This window comes from Aplysia californica, unplaced genomic scaffold (assembly GCF_000002075.1).
Source record: "Aplysia californica isolate F4 #8 unplaced genomic scaffold, AplCal3.0 scaffold00220, whole genome shotgun sequence".
Taxonomy (NCBI): Eukaryota; Metazoa; Mollusca; class Gastropoda; order Aplysiida; family Aplysiidae; genus Aplysia; species Aplysia californica.
Window position 1 is genome coordinate 338150 of NW_004797490.1, and position 13182 is coordinate 351331.

At 44.6% G+C, this 13182-nt stretch overlaps 1 protein-coding gene across 1 annotated transcript in view; it reads left to right on the plus strand.

The window, feature by feature from the left end:
- The window catches only part of LOC101860103 (protein timeless homolog), a gene marked incomplete in the record, with an annotated part of 107984 nt that overhangs the window by 48522 nt on the left and 46280 nt on the right, over window positions 1-13182 (plus strand).

Sequence of the window (13182 nt, forward strand, 5' to 3'; positions counted from 1 at the left end):
CCATTTACTGCGGGTGGTTGGTGGGTGCTCTGGTATTGTATGCTTCTCCTTTCACTATCACCATTTACTGTGGGTGGTTGGTGGGTGTTCTGGTTTTGTAGCTTCTCCTTTCACTATCACCATTTACTGTGGGTGGTTGGTGGGTGCTCGGGTGTTGTATGCTTCTTCTTTCACTATCACCATTTACTGCGGGTGGTTGGTGGGTGCTCTGGTATTGTATGCTTCTCCTTTCACTATCACCATTTACTGTGGGTGGTTGGTGGGTGTTCTGGTTTTGTAGCTTCTCCTTTCACTATCACCATTTACTGTGGGTGGTTGGTGGGTGCTCGGGTGTTGTATGCTTCTTCTTTCACTATCACCATTTACTGCGGGTGGTTGGTGGGTGCTCTGGTATTGTATGCTTCTTAGAGGTGGGCAAAATCCGGATAATCGGAAAGGATAACCGCAGAATTCTCAATGAAACATTATCCGATTTCAGACTCTTAACTCTCTTTCCTGACCCGTTTGTCAAAGTGGTTCCAACCCATTTGCCGAAGCGGTTCATATCATATTATTAGCCGAAGAGGTGCACTAAAATATTATACGGATTTTGCTGAAGCGACTCATTGCCCAGCTCTAATGCTTCTTCTTTCCCTATCACCATTTACTGTGGGTGGTTGGTGGGTGGTCTGATGTTGTAGCTTCTTCTTTCACTATCACCATTTACTGCGGGTGGTTGGTGCGTGCTCTGGTGTTGTATGCTTCTTCTTTCACTATCACCATTTACTGTGGGTGGTTGGTGGGTGCTCTGGTGTTGTATGCTTCTTCTTTCACTATCACCATTTACTATGGGTGGTTGGTGGGTGCTCTGATGTTGTAGCTTCTTCTTTCACTATCACCATTTACGGTGGGTGGTTTGTGGGTGCTCTGGCGTTGTATGCTTCTCTTCTCCTTTCACTATCACCATTTACTGTGGCCCTTGGCTACCCTCCTATTTTTTGTTTGTTATTCTCTTGTAATTCTAATCATCATTGTGGTGGTTGGCGGGTGCTGTAGTGTGGTTTGCTCCTTCGTACCTATCGAACATTCATTCTCCTCATCTTTCCTCCGTCTTTTCTGTTTAGGTTACTCTTTAGTAAGTAACTTTATGTGGGTGGTTGGCGGGTGCTCTGGTGTGGTTTGCTTCTTCTTTTCTATCAAGCATCTATCATCCTTATCTCCCCTTCTTTTTTATGTTCGTTACTCTCTTGTAACACCTCTATTCTTCTGGCGCTCATATGACCTTATGCAGTTGCGAGCGCCGCAAAACCTCTACCAAAACAAACAAAAACTTCTTTATTCTTCAGCTTTTATCTGACCTATTTGTATAGTAAATGCCGTAAAACTCTGACTGTGGGTGGTTGGCGGGTGCTCTGGTGTGGTTTGCTTCTTCTTTCCTAACTATGAAACATTTATCATCCTTATCTCCCCTTCTTCTTTTTTATGTTTGTCACTCTCTTGTAACACCTCCAATCGTCTGGCGCTCATATGACCTTATGCAGTAGTTGCGAGCGCCGTAAAAACTCTACTGAAGGTAAAAAGACAAATCTCAGAGAACAACAACAAACTCAGTATTTACAGAATCAGGTTGCTCACAGCACGAGATGGGCTCTTTATTCAGAAAGGTTATTAATTATCAACAATATGAGGCATTGCTAAAATGTTCCAGTGCAGAAAAAAGCATTGTGCAAACAGTATGAGGATCACCGTCATGGACTAGCACTCACTGCTTCAGCATTTGTGAGGTGGGCTGACAAAATGAGTTAGATGTGGGTGGTTGGCAGGTGCTCTGGTGTGGGTTGTTGGTCCTTCTTTCCTATCAAACATCTATCGTCCTGATCTCTCCTCCTTCTTTTTTGTGTTTGTTACTCTCTTGTAACACCTCTAATCGTCTGGCGCTCATATGACCTTATGCAGTTGCGAGCGCCGTAAAACCTGTACTAAAACGAAAAACTGAGTTCGGTCCCACTTATGTCTTTACTTTCCCTCTGTTGTTTCTGTCTGTCTTACTTTTTCTTAGCAGTAAATGACCTTTATTGTGTCGACGTGTGTGCTTCTCTTTACTCAAATAAACAAACAGAAATGAGTTACTTCTCAGATTTTTATCTCTGTGGAAATAGATACATCAATTCTATAAGTTGAGCTTTTTACAATTTATTATTATGAAGTGATAAAACACGTTAAACCTGAAGAAAGTGGAGTCTGTTGAAAATCTACAACTTTGACCACTGTGTCGATTTTCGGCTCATATCTCCATTCGAGGATTGCGAGAAGTAACTCATTTTGCCATCTCGCCTCACATCTACCATTCAGTGTACTGAAATATGAGTGTTACATAATATGGTCAAAGAAAAGAAGCAAAGCAAGAGTAAGTGGTTATTCTTACTAAACATTGTGAAAGTCAAATTAATTTTTCAAGTGAAATGAAAATTGGTGGTGGGGGGGGGTGGGGGGGGGGTGATGAAAGTAAACGAGAAATATGGGAAAAGTTGATAACAATGAAATTTCAAAATGACGAAAATGAAATTCAAAATGGATGAAAATGAAATTTAAGAAGGATGAAAATGAAAAATAATGGACGTGCCAGCATTGTTTCAGAAACATTTTGTACAACTGTTCATAAATTGCAAGGAATGATATTTGAAGAAATAAGTGATTGTTTCAGTGTTCTTTGGGACTTCATGTGTGTATAACATGCAGACTCTTGTGCACTCCCACACATTTACACACACACACACACATATACTCACACACACACACACACACACATACTCACACACGCATACACATACACACACACACACACACACTCACACATTTAACCACTCATGCATACACACTCATACACACACACATACATATATACACACTCATGCACATACTTAATCACACACACACATGCGCTCTGACATATCAACACACACACGCACACACACATACATACACACTCACCGAGAGAGAGAGAGAGAGAGAGGGAGAGTACATGCCCGTGCAGAGAGAGAGAGAGACAGAGACAGAAATATGATAAGATGGTACTTATACATGATTTTCTGTACAATTGTACCGAGTTTCTAAGAAGAAAAAGGACCCATTTAAACGGTAATATCTGTCATCTTTGGACCAATTTCAACCAAACTCGGCACAAATAAAAATTCAACATAGAAGAGAGTTATATTTCGTATATGAAATTAAGTTTATGATATGTACATTTTCGAGAAATAGCAAGATTTAAAAATATCTAACAAAGCTGAGTGAAACGCAAAGCTTTGCAGTGCAACTTCTTAACAGCAACTTCTTTCTATTTCTCGTTCCATCACTCTCTCTCTCTCTCTCTCTCTCTCTCTCTCTCTCTCTCTCTCTCTCTCTCTCTCTCTCTCTCTCTCTCTCTTTTCTTCTCTCCACCCCCTTCCCCCTTCTTTACATTGTTTAATATTGGTTGGGTTGGGTTGGGTTTTTTTAGAGCTTTCGAGCAGAGATGAAAAGCGAACCATAATCTCCAGTGTGCTGTAGATCTGGCACTTGATGATGATGATAATGATAACGTCTTATAAAAAGATTTACATTGGTTTCTGTATATTATTCTTCCAGTCAGCTTGGGTGGTTTGCGGGTGCTCTGGTGTGATTTGCTCCTTCTTTCCTATCAAACATCTATCGTCTTTATCTCCCCTCCTTCTTTTTGTGTTTGTTACTCTCCTAGTAACACCTCTAATCTTCAGCATTTATATGACCTTATTGTGTTGCAAGTGCAGTAAAACGTACTAAAACTAAAAACTGAAACTAGCGGGGCTCGGCTGGTTCTGAACTTGGCTCTTCCGTACAGAAGATCGCGGTTCGTTTCGGAGTGGGGTCTCAGGTCTGAATTATTGCATTTTTGAAATCGTTCCTTGCATATTGATTTCACATCCATATTGTGACATGGCTGTATCTAATTCGCCCCCTTGGGAAGGTCCAGTGAGTATTGTAGGCTGTGGGTGGTTGGCGGGTGCTCTGGTCTGGTGTGATTTGCTCCTTCTTTCCTATCAAACACCTATAGTACTTATCTCTCCTCCTTTTATCGTGTTTGTTACTCTTTTGTAACATCTTTTATCTTCGGCACTTATGTGACCTTATTGTGTTGCAAGTACCGTAAAACTCTTACTTAAACCAAAGATGATAGATTGTTCACTTATGTATGGTCAGTGGTGTGTTGTTTGTCTGCGTGTTGTTTGTCGTTGTGTTTGTCAGTGTGTGTGTGTGTTGTTTGTTTGTCAGTGTGTGTGTTGCTTGTTTGTTTGTCAGTATGTGTGTTGTTTGTTTGTTTGTCAGTGTATTATTTGTTGGTGTGTTGTTGGTCAGTGCATTGTTTGTCCGTCAATGTGTTGTTTGTCAGTGCGTTGTTTGTTTGTTCGTCAATGTGTTGTTTGTCTGTCTGTACGTCTAGTTAAGCGTGTTGCTCCCAGGAGTCCATCAGCATCTGGTCATCGTCCCGCTGTTGGCGGCCCATGCAGTCGAAGCCTGTGGCGGAACTGGCGGAGATTGACCGCTTGAAGGTTGTCAAGATCTTCCTGGTTTTGGACATGGACACAGAACCGGGCCTGTCTCCCGGCGGCGAGCTTTTCGTGTCCGTGGTAGCGGTAGCGTTGTTGTTGTCGGCCGCGCTACTCGCCGTTACCCCACCCTTATCAACGCCCAGATCCCCCTTGCCCGCCTCCACCTCTACCTCTTCCTCCTCCACCTCCTCTCCAGCCATGTGGCGTACGATAAAGACGGTGTCTGTAGCGTCTGGGTGGCTGGAGGGTGTTGTCCTCTCCTCATCCATCGCCAGCCTCTTCCTCTTCCTCGTGTAGCGCACGGCAGCCACGGCGATGAACACACCGACCACAAGACAGATCAGACAGACGGACACCCCGATGAGGACGTTGCGCGTTTTGTCGTCTGCCCCGCTGGACAGGGTGGGCAGACGGTTACCTCCCCTCCCCCCTACCGAGGCTGACCCCGCGCGGCGGTTCTCGCGAGGCGACATGTTGATTGGCTGGCTGACGTCAGCTCCAACCCACGTCTGCGTGGAGAGTTCTTCTTCCGGTCTGCTGTGGTTGTCGTTCTTGTTCTTGTTGGGCGCCCCAGTTTGGGGGGATATATCGATGAACGGTGTCGGCGGTGGGGCTGATGGTGGTTGGGTGGGTTGTTGGCTGAAACGATACATATTTTATGTATGAGAACAGGGGATGGTTGGTGGGGGTTCTGATGTGGTTTGCAACTTCTTCCCTATCAACTTAAATATTTATTTTATCTTTATCCCTTCTCTAATCTCTGGCTCTTTTTTTTATCGGCTTATTGTGTTGCAAGTGCCGTAAAACTCTTACTGAAACTGTGGGTGGTTGGTGAGCGTTGTAGTGTGGTTTGCAACTTCTTCCCTATCAACTTTAATATCTATTGTCATTATTCCTCCTCTAATCTATAGCGCTTATATCACCCAATTGTGTTGCAAGTGCCCTAAAACCCTTACTGAAACTGGATGGTTGAATTGTTGATGGGCATTAATAATAATGATAATAAATAGCATTTATATAGCGCATATCCCCGCTCAACAGCTGGCTCTATGCGCTTTACACTATATTATTACCCCAGCAGACCATAGAACACTCAGAAACATTCTCAGCTTCCCGGGAAGCATACAGTGCAAGCAGCTGAATAAACGCTCAAACACCAACAAACTGACATGATCTTTCGCTGTCTATAGCCGGGTACCCATTCCCACCTGGGTGAAGTGAGGAAAATTCGTGTAAAGTGCCTTTCCCAAGAACACAACGTCGGGCCCCTGACGCATTCTGGTGTGGTTTGCTCCTTCTTTCCTATCAAACATGGCCTACATCTTTTATCATTATCTCTCTTCCTTCTTTTCTTTGTAAGTTACCCTCTGGTAACACGGCTAAACTTCGGTACTTTTATGGCCTAATTGTGATGCAAATGATGTCAAAATCTTACTGAAGCTGAACTGATAAAAGTAGGAATTTTGTGGGTGGCTGGCGTGTGCTCTGGTGTGGTTTGCTCCTTAAATTCTTTCCTATCAAATAGATATCTTCCTTTTCTCTGCTCCCCCTTTTTTGTGTTTGTTACTCTCTTGTAACACCTCTAATCTTCGGCACTTATATGACCTAATTGTGTTGCAAATGACGTAAAAATCTTCCTGAAACCAAACTGATAAAAGAGGGAATTTGTAGTTTGTCGTAATACGTGTAGTTGTGATCAGCACTTGTGGTATTCCGGTTCGGGCGCTTCACCATCGCACGCAGAAGCGTTTGATTCCCATATGGCGATGATTTTTATTGGGGTAGATCTGTTTTCGTATAGGGAGAAATTTTATCGAATGTCTCGATCTTTCTGCTTGGGTGTTATATTATTATCACTGTCAGTCCGGGTTGGCCCTGATAGTCACGTGTTTTAACCTTCTACTAAATGGTCTAAATTGTGTCCCTTGTGGCATAAAACACCTGTATAAAAACATTAACTGTTACACTCTTATTGATGAGAAGGATGTAAAAGTAAAATTGCAGTTATGAACATTAATTCTCAGGACAAAAATCAATGGTCCCAGAAATTTTTTTTCTAAAACAAGAAGGAAGAAAAACAATGCTTGTCCTACAAACAGTTTGATGAGCTTTGTCAAACAGAATATGGTGGTGCCTTGAAATAGATATATTATATCCAAGCATTTTAGGAAATAAAGGTGCTCAAACATTTTAGGAACTAGAGGTACACAAACGTTTTAGGAAATAAAAGGTGCACAAACATTTAGGAAATGAAGGTGCATTCTGTTAACTCTGTTTGATGTTGCCTGACTGACTGGTGTGCAGGCCACCCTGGTTCAAGTCTCAAGAAGAATCTACTTTGTTTGGCTTAGATCGTTTTGAGATTTTTCATTGCTTTGCACTGGCATGTGTGCCGTCACATGCAGGAGTTGTGGGTTTGATTCCTGTGTTGACCGTGTTGGCCCTGACAGGAAGGTTTGAAGCCCAATACAGTATTTAGATGATCTAAATTATATCAAAGGGGGCGTAAACTGCTACTTTAGTTTAAAAAATGGTATGGATTTAACGCCTCTATCAACACTATTAGGTTATTTAAGGGGCGGGACCTCCTAGTTTACCGTCCGTCTCCGATAGGACCGAGCCAAGTGGGAAGTTCGTGTAAAGTGCCTTTCCTAAGGACACAATGTCGGACCGAACTGATGCTCGAACCCCTGAACCCGCAATCCTACTTTTTAAAAAAAAGAAGACTAAAATGAAATGAAACGAAAAAGTGAAACTTACTTTCCTTTGGTTGGTTTTGTCTTGACCTCCGGGATGAATGAAACTGAAGGCGTTTGTGCGCTAGGCTTTGTCTTTGGGGGGTTTGTGGTTCGAGTCTGTGATGTTGTTGTTGATGAAGTGAAGGGTTTCGAAGTAGCCGTGGTGGTGGCGCTCTTTCCAACTGTCTGGGTTAGTGGAGGGGTATTTGGAGACATTGTCGGTCTTGTGGCGGTCTTCGATGATGTTGATTTTGTTGTTGTTGCGGCCTGCGTTGCTCCCCTTGTTGATGTTTGTTCGTAGTAAGAAGTGGGGGGTGTGGAGTGTGTCGTGTGATTGTTGAGTTCTTTACTGGGGGGTGTTGTGGTTGCCGCTTCACCAGTCTTAGTACTTTTGACTATTTCTTGACCAGTGGTCATTACGGTGGGCGTACTTGGTGGAGATGTTGGCGTGGTGGTGGTTGTGGTTGTCGTCGTTGTGGTGGTAGTAGTAGTGGTGGTTGGGGTGGTGGGCATCGTGAAATCCGTCTCCGCCATATCTCGGATGACCTGGCCACTGAGGTAGTCCGGAGACCCACACTTCATTTCGGCCGAGTCCGGAAATATTCGGGGCGCGGACACAATCCAGTTCCTGAGGTGCTTCAGGGGCTCCTCGCACCTCCAGGGGTTCTCGGAGAGCTTCAGAGACTTGAGGTTGGGCAGCATGGCCTCGAGGTGCTCCGGAAGGTTTTCCAGACCGTTGGCGACGATGTTCAGACTCTGAATGCTCTGCAGCCCGCGGAGGAGCTCGGTGCCGTTGAGGATATCTCCGACCACCGAGGAGCTGTTGCGAAGGTCAAGGCTTTGTAACGAGGGCACGTCCTGGAAGATGTTGGCTTCGATCACAGTGCTGTCGCTGCTGATGTCGGAGAGCTTGAGCTGCTGAAGACGCTGTAGCCCGCCCAGTGCCCGGGTCTCGATCGTGGCGATCGGGTTGCAGTCAAGGCTGAGGGTCTTGACCCTCCGGAGGCCGGTGAAGGCCATCTGGTGCATGACCTCGATCTGGTTGTCGGACAGGAACAGGGAGCTGAGGTTGCCCAGCCGCGAGAAGGTGTTGGCGGCCAGCGCTCCGATCTTGTTGTGTTTGAGCGACAGCAGTTCCAGTTTGGAGTCGTGCGCGAAGTTACTCTGAAATATTATGTACATTGGGGATTGAAATTGAACCCATGCATTACAGTGTTCTACGTTTGCTCCAAGCAGAGGGAGAAAGGAGAGGGAGGGAGGCGCATAAGAGGGAAAGTTGTCTTTATGATCAACTGTAGGCGTCTTACTCTTACCGTTTCCCAGCTCTAAATAACCATTATTGTGTCGATATGCTTCACTCAAACAAACCGTAATGACCGTACCAACCAAATGCTCACCTTTATAATATACAGTTGCGAGCGCCGTAAAATTTTTGCCCAACGAAATGCAAACCTTTATACAGTTGCGAGCGCCGTAAAATTTTAACCCCTGTGGGTGGTTGGCGGGTGCTCTGTTGTGGTTTGCTCCTTTCCTATCAAGCATCTATCGTCCTTATCTCCCCTTCTTCTTTTTTTATGTTAGTTACTCTCTTTTAACACCTCTAATCTTGTGGCGCTCATATGACCTTATTCAGTTGCGAGCGCCGAAAAACCTCTACTAAAACTAAAACTGAATTTTAACCCCTACCAAAAGCTCCCCTTTATACAGTAGCGAGCGCCGTAAAATTTTAACCACACCAACCCATTTGGGGCGGTGCTACTGACTGAAGTGTCTTTAGGCTATTCCCAAAGGTGGGATATCAACATCTTGAGTTCTTATGCACAGTAGAATTGTTATTGTAAATTATTGGCTGATTCATCAATGTCACGCTCATAACTGTGCCTGACCTGCAACAAGGAACTGCTGCTTTTCCCTTCTTATTCTTTACCATTGTCATTTTTCCTCTACTTCTTTTGAATGTTTGTCGTACTCTTGTGACCCGCTATTTCCGGGGTGCCTTGATAGTCGAAGCAGACGTGCTGTTGAAGCTAGAGAGGTTAGCAGAGTAAGTCTGATTCCCTGTAAGGACTTCTCTGTTGACATCCACTCCTTGGCGCTCATATGACCTTATGCAGTTGCGAGCGCCGAAAAACCTCCACTAAAACTAAAACTAACCACACCAAATTATAAGTGGGTGGTTGGCGGGTGCTCTGATGTGGTTTGCTCTTTCTTTCCTATCAAACATCTATTATCCTTATCTCCCCTTCTTCTTTTTTATGTTTGTTACTCTCTTGTAACACCTCTATTCTTCTGGCGCTCATATGACCTCAATTCTGTCCCCGTGGTTTTAGCATTTTTTGCATAATTTCTGATTATTTTCCTTTATCATTCTTTGTTAAAATTAACAGAATCGCATAATTTCTCATTTTGGGGCTCAGTTTGCAGAATTTCAGAATTGTTCTTGCATAAAACGACAGGGACAGCGGCGTTATGCAGTTGCGAGTGCCGTAAAACCTCTACTAAAACTAAAACTAACCGCACCAAATCAATGTAAGGCAGTGTGGTGGAATCAGGCTGTCGTCAAAATAATCAAAGAGAAGAAACTTGCATTTTTCTGCAGGTTTGAGAATTTTTATCGCATTTTTGTTTGTGGCTCAACACCTTTCATGTCCATTAAAGAACTCATTTCTGTGTGGATTTTTTTTAAAAGCTTTGATTAAAGGTACAAAAATGTAAATTTTCAGTTACAACGGACTCTTAAGCTAAGGAAATAACTAATATTTGGCGGCCATTTTCTCACAAATTTTACCTCTGAAAACAGGTGACCCCCGCCTCCTTCTTTCGCATATATCGCAACTTGCATTCAAGATAAATGGAATTTTTTTCCCATCCAAATAAAGACAAGTGAACAAGCTTTAAGATGATACCAATAACTCCACATGCCCAAAAATTGACGAGGGCCTGATTCCACCACGCTGTCTCACATATGAACAAGCTTTAAGATAATAATAATAACTCCACATGCCCAAAAATTGACGAGAGCCTGATTCCACCACGCTGCCTCACATTAATGCCCACCTCGAAGACTCGCCGGATGTCGTTGTCGTCCGCGATGAACTTTTCCACCGACTGCGGTATCTCGCTCGGCAGGCTGTAGAGGCGGTTGTGCGAGACTCGAACCTCGTGCAGGTGGGGCATGTGGGCCAGCGCCCCTTCCTGTATGCTGGTAATTTGGTTGTTGTCGAAGGAGAGCGCGCCCAGGTAGCGGGTGGCGGCCAGGTCGTGGCTACGTACCGTGGTCAGGTTGTTCTCCGAGATACGGAGGTATCTGTGAGGGGGGGAGGGGAGGAAATGTTTGGGTTTTTTATTTAAATAATTTATTTGGGAGGGGCGGGGGGGGGGGGGTAAAAAGAACAAATAACAACCCCCGGGGGGGGGGGGGGGGCGGTGCAACTGACTGAAGTGTCTTTAGGCCATTCCCAAAGGGGGGAGGTTCTTATGCACAGTAGAATTGTAAATGGACTGATTCGTCAATGTCATTCTCGTAACTGTGACTGAACAGCATAGCCCCCTATGGACTGCTGCTTTTTCTTTCCTAATCCTTACTATCCTCATTTTCCCTCTACTTCTTTTGTATGTTTGTCACACCCTTGTGACCCGCTATTTCCGGGGTGCCTTGATAGTCGAAGCAGACTTTGTGCTGTTGAGGCTAGAGAGGTGAGCAGAGATAGCGTGATTCCCCGTTTGAACTTTTCTGTTAACTTACTTCCACTCCTTGGTACTCGTATGACCTTATGCAGTTGCGAGCGCCGTAAAAGCTCTCCTAAAACTAACAAGTTAATACGTTTTCTGAACGCCCTATTGTTGCTGCTGTTGTTGTTGTTTTTGTTGGATTTTGTTGTTGTTGGTGGTGGTGGTGGTTGTGGGTTTTTTATGTTGTTGTTGTTTTTGTTGTTGATTTTGTTGTTGCTGTTGTTTTTATTGTTTCTATTGTTGTTGTGGTTGTTTTGCCTAAACATGTAGCCAATAAGTTACCTGAGCGCCCAGGGTAGGCCTAGAGGCATGTCTGTAAGCCGACAGTAGGACACATCAAGATAGGACGAGGTCAAACAAACGTGTGTGTGTGTGTGTGCGCGTGCGTGCGTGCATGCGTGCGTTAGGCCTGGGCAGGACTTGGACTTGGACTTGAAATTCTCGTGCCCACCAAGTAGAGTTTGAGACCAAGTATTTAGATCTGAGCAAGTCCAAGTCTTGACTTAGCAAAATATCCCTCAATCAAAAGACAAAATTATTCAAACGCAGAGTGCAAACTTTGAGTATAGATCTAGATCTAGACTCAGTGAACCAATGTTTAAAGAAATTATGCTCAAAACTGGTATGTTTCTAATAAATTTAGTGTTTTCAGTTGGTTGTTTTAATTCAAATACATCTACCACCCCTACTACTTGCTAGGACTTGTTCGTCCTAGGCGGATTGGTTGAGTCCATTTCCTCGATAAGGGGTAGGCAGTACCACCCCTATTACTTGCTAGTATTTGATGGCCCTTAGCGGATTGGTTGAGTCCACTTCCTCGATAAGGGGTAGGCAGGCCTAGGCCCGGATAAGGCTTCAATGCCATCATTGCCATCTAAGGCTGAAGCAATTCCTGAGTTAATTAATACAACAGAGAACAGAACAAAAACAAATAAACAAGCGAAGAAAATTAAATTTTTAAAAAATTAAAAAATCAACCAAACAAGTAGAAGTATCTAGATCTAGATTCTATCACAAAAATGTTCCATACGTCTCAACATTGGTGGTTGGTTGGAGAACAACAAAATTATAATGATAAAGGGAAGTAATGCTGAAGGCTTTACTATCAATGAGACTATTCATGTTACATGTATACTTTATTACGTCCCCTGGACTTGAAACTGGGCTTGGGACTTGCGGGTCTCAAGGTGTTAGGACTTGAGACTTGAAAGTCCTATTTTTTTTTCAATTCTGCCCAAGCCTAGAGGCATGTCTGTAAGCCGACAGTTGGACACGTCCAGGTAGGACAGAGTCCCCACAGCTCCGAACACGTCATTGTTGGTGTTGTTGTGGTTGTAGTTGTTTTTTGGTTGTTGTTGTTGTGGTTGTGGTTGTTTTGTATATACATTAGCCAATAAAATAAGTTACCTGAGCGCCCAGGGTAGGCCTAGAGGCATGTCTGTAAGCCGACAGTTGGACACTTCAAGATAGGACAAGGTTGAACAAACATGTGTATGTGTGTGTGTGTACGTGTGTGTGTGTGTACGTGTGTGTGTGTGTGTGTACGTGTGTGTGCGTGCGTGCGTGCATGCGTGCACGCTATATTGTTACCTGAGCGCCCAGGGCAGGCCTAGAGGCATGGCTGTAAGCTGACAGTTGGACACGTCCAGGTAGGACAGAGTCCCCACAGCTCCGAACACGTCATTGTTGGTGTTGTTGTAGTTGTAGTTGTTTTTTGGTTGTTGTTGTGGTTGTTGTCGTTTTGTCTATACATTAGCCAATAAGTTACCTGAGCGCCCAGGGTAGGCCTAGAGGCATGTCTGTAAGCCGACAGTTGGACACGTCCAGGTAGGACAGAGTCCCCACAGCTCCGAACACGTCGTGCACACTACGGAGCGGGTTCCCGCGCAGCACGAGGTAGGCCAGGTTGGGGCAGTGGCCCAGCGCGCCCGCGGTCACGTGACTGATGTTGTTCTGGGACAGGATGAGGTAGCCCAGGTTGGACAGGCCGGTCAGCGTACGGTCAGTGAGCGCGGTCAGTTTGTTGTGGCTGAGCACCAGGCGCTCGAGGCTGGGCAGATTGGCGAACTTGCCGCTCACCTCGTCCGTCAGCTGGTTGTTCATGAGGTTCAGAACCTGGCATGGGGAATTTGGAGGGTGGGGGGAGGGTAGAGAGTAGAGACCGT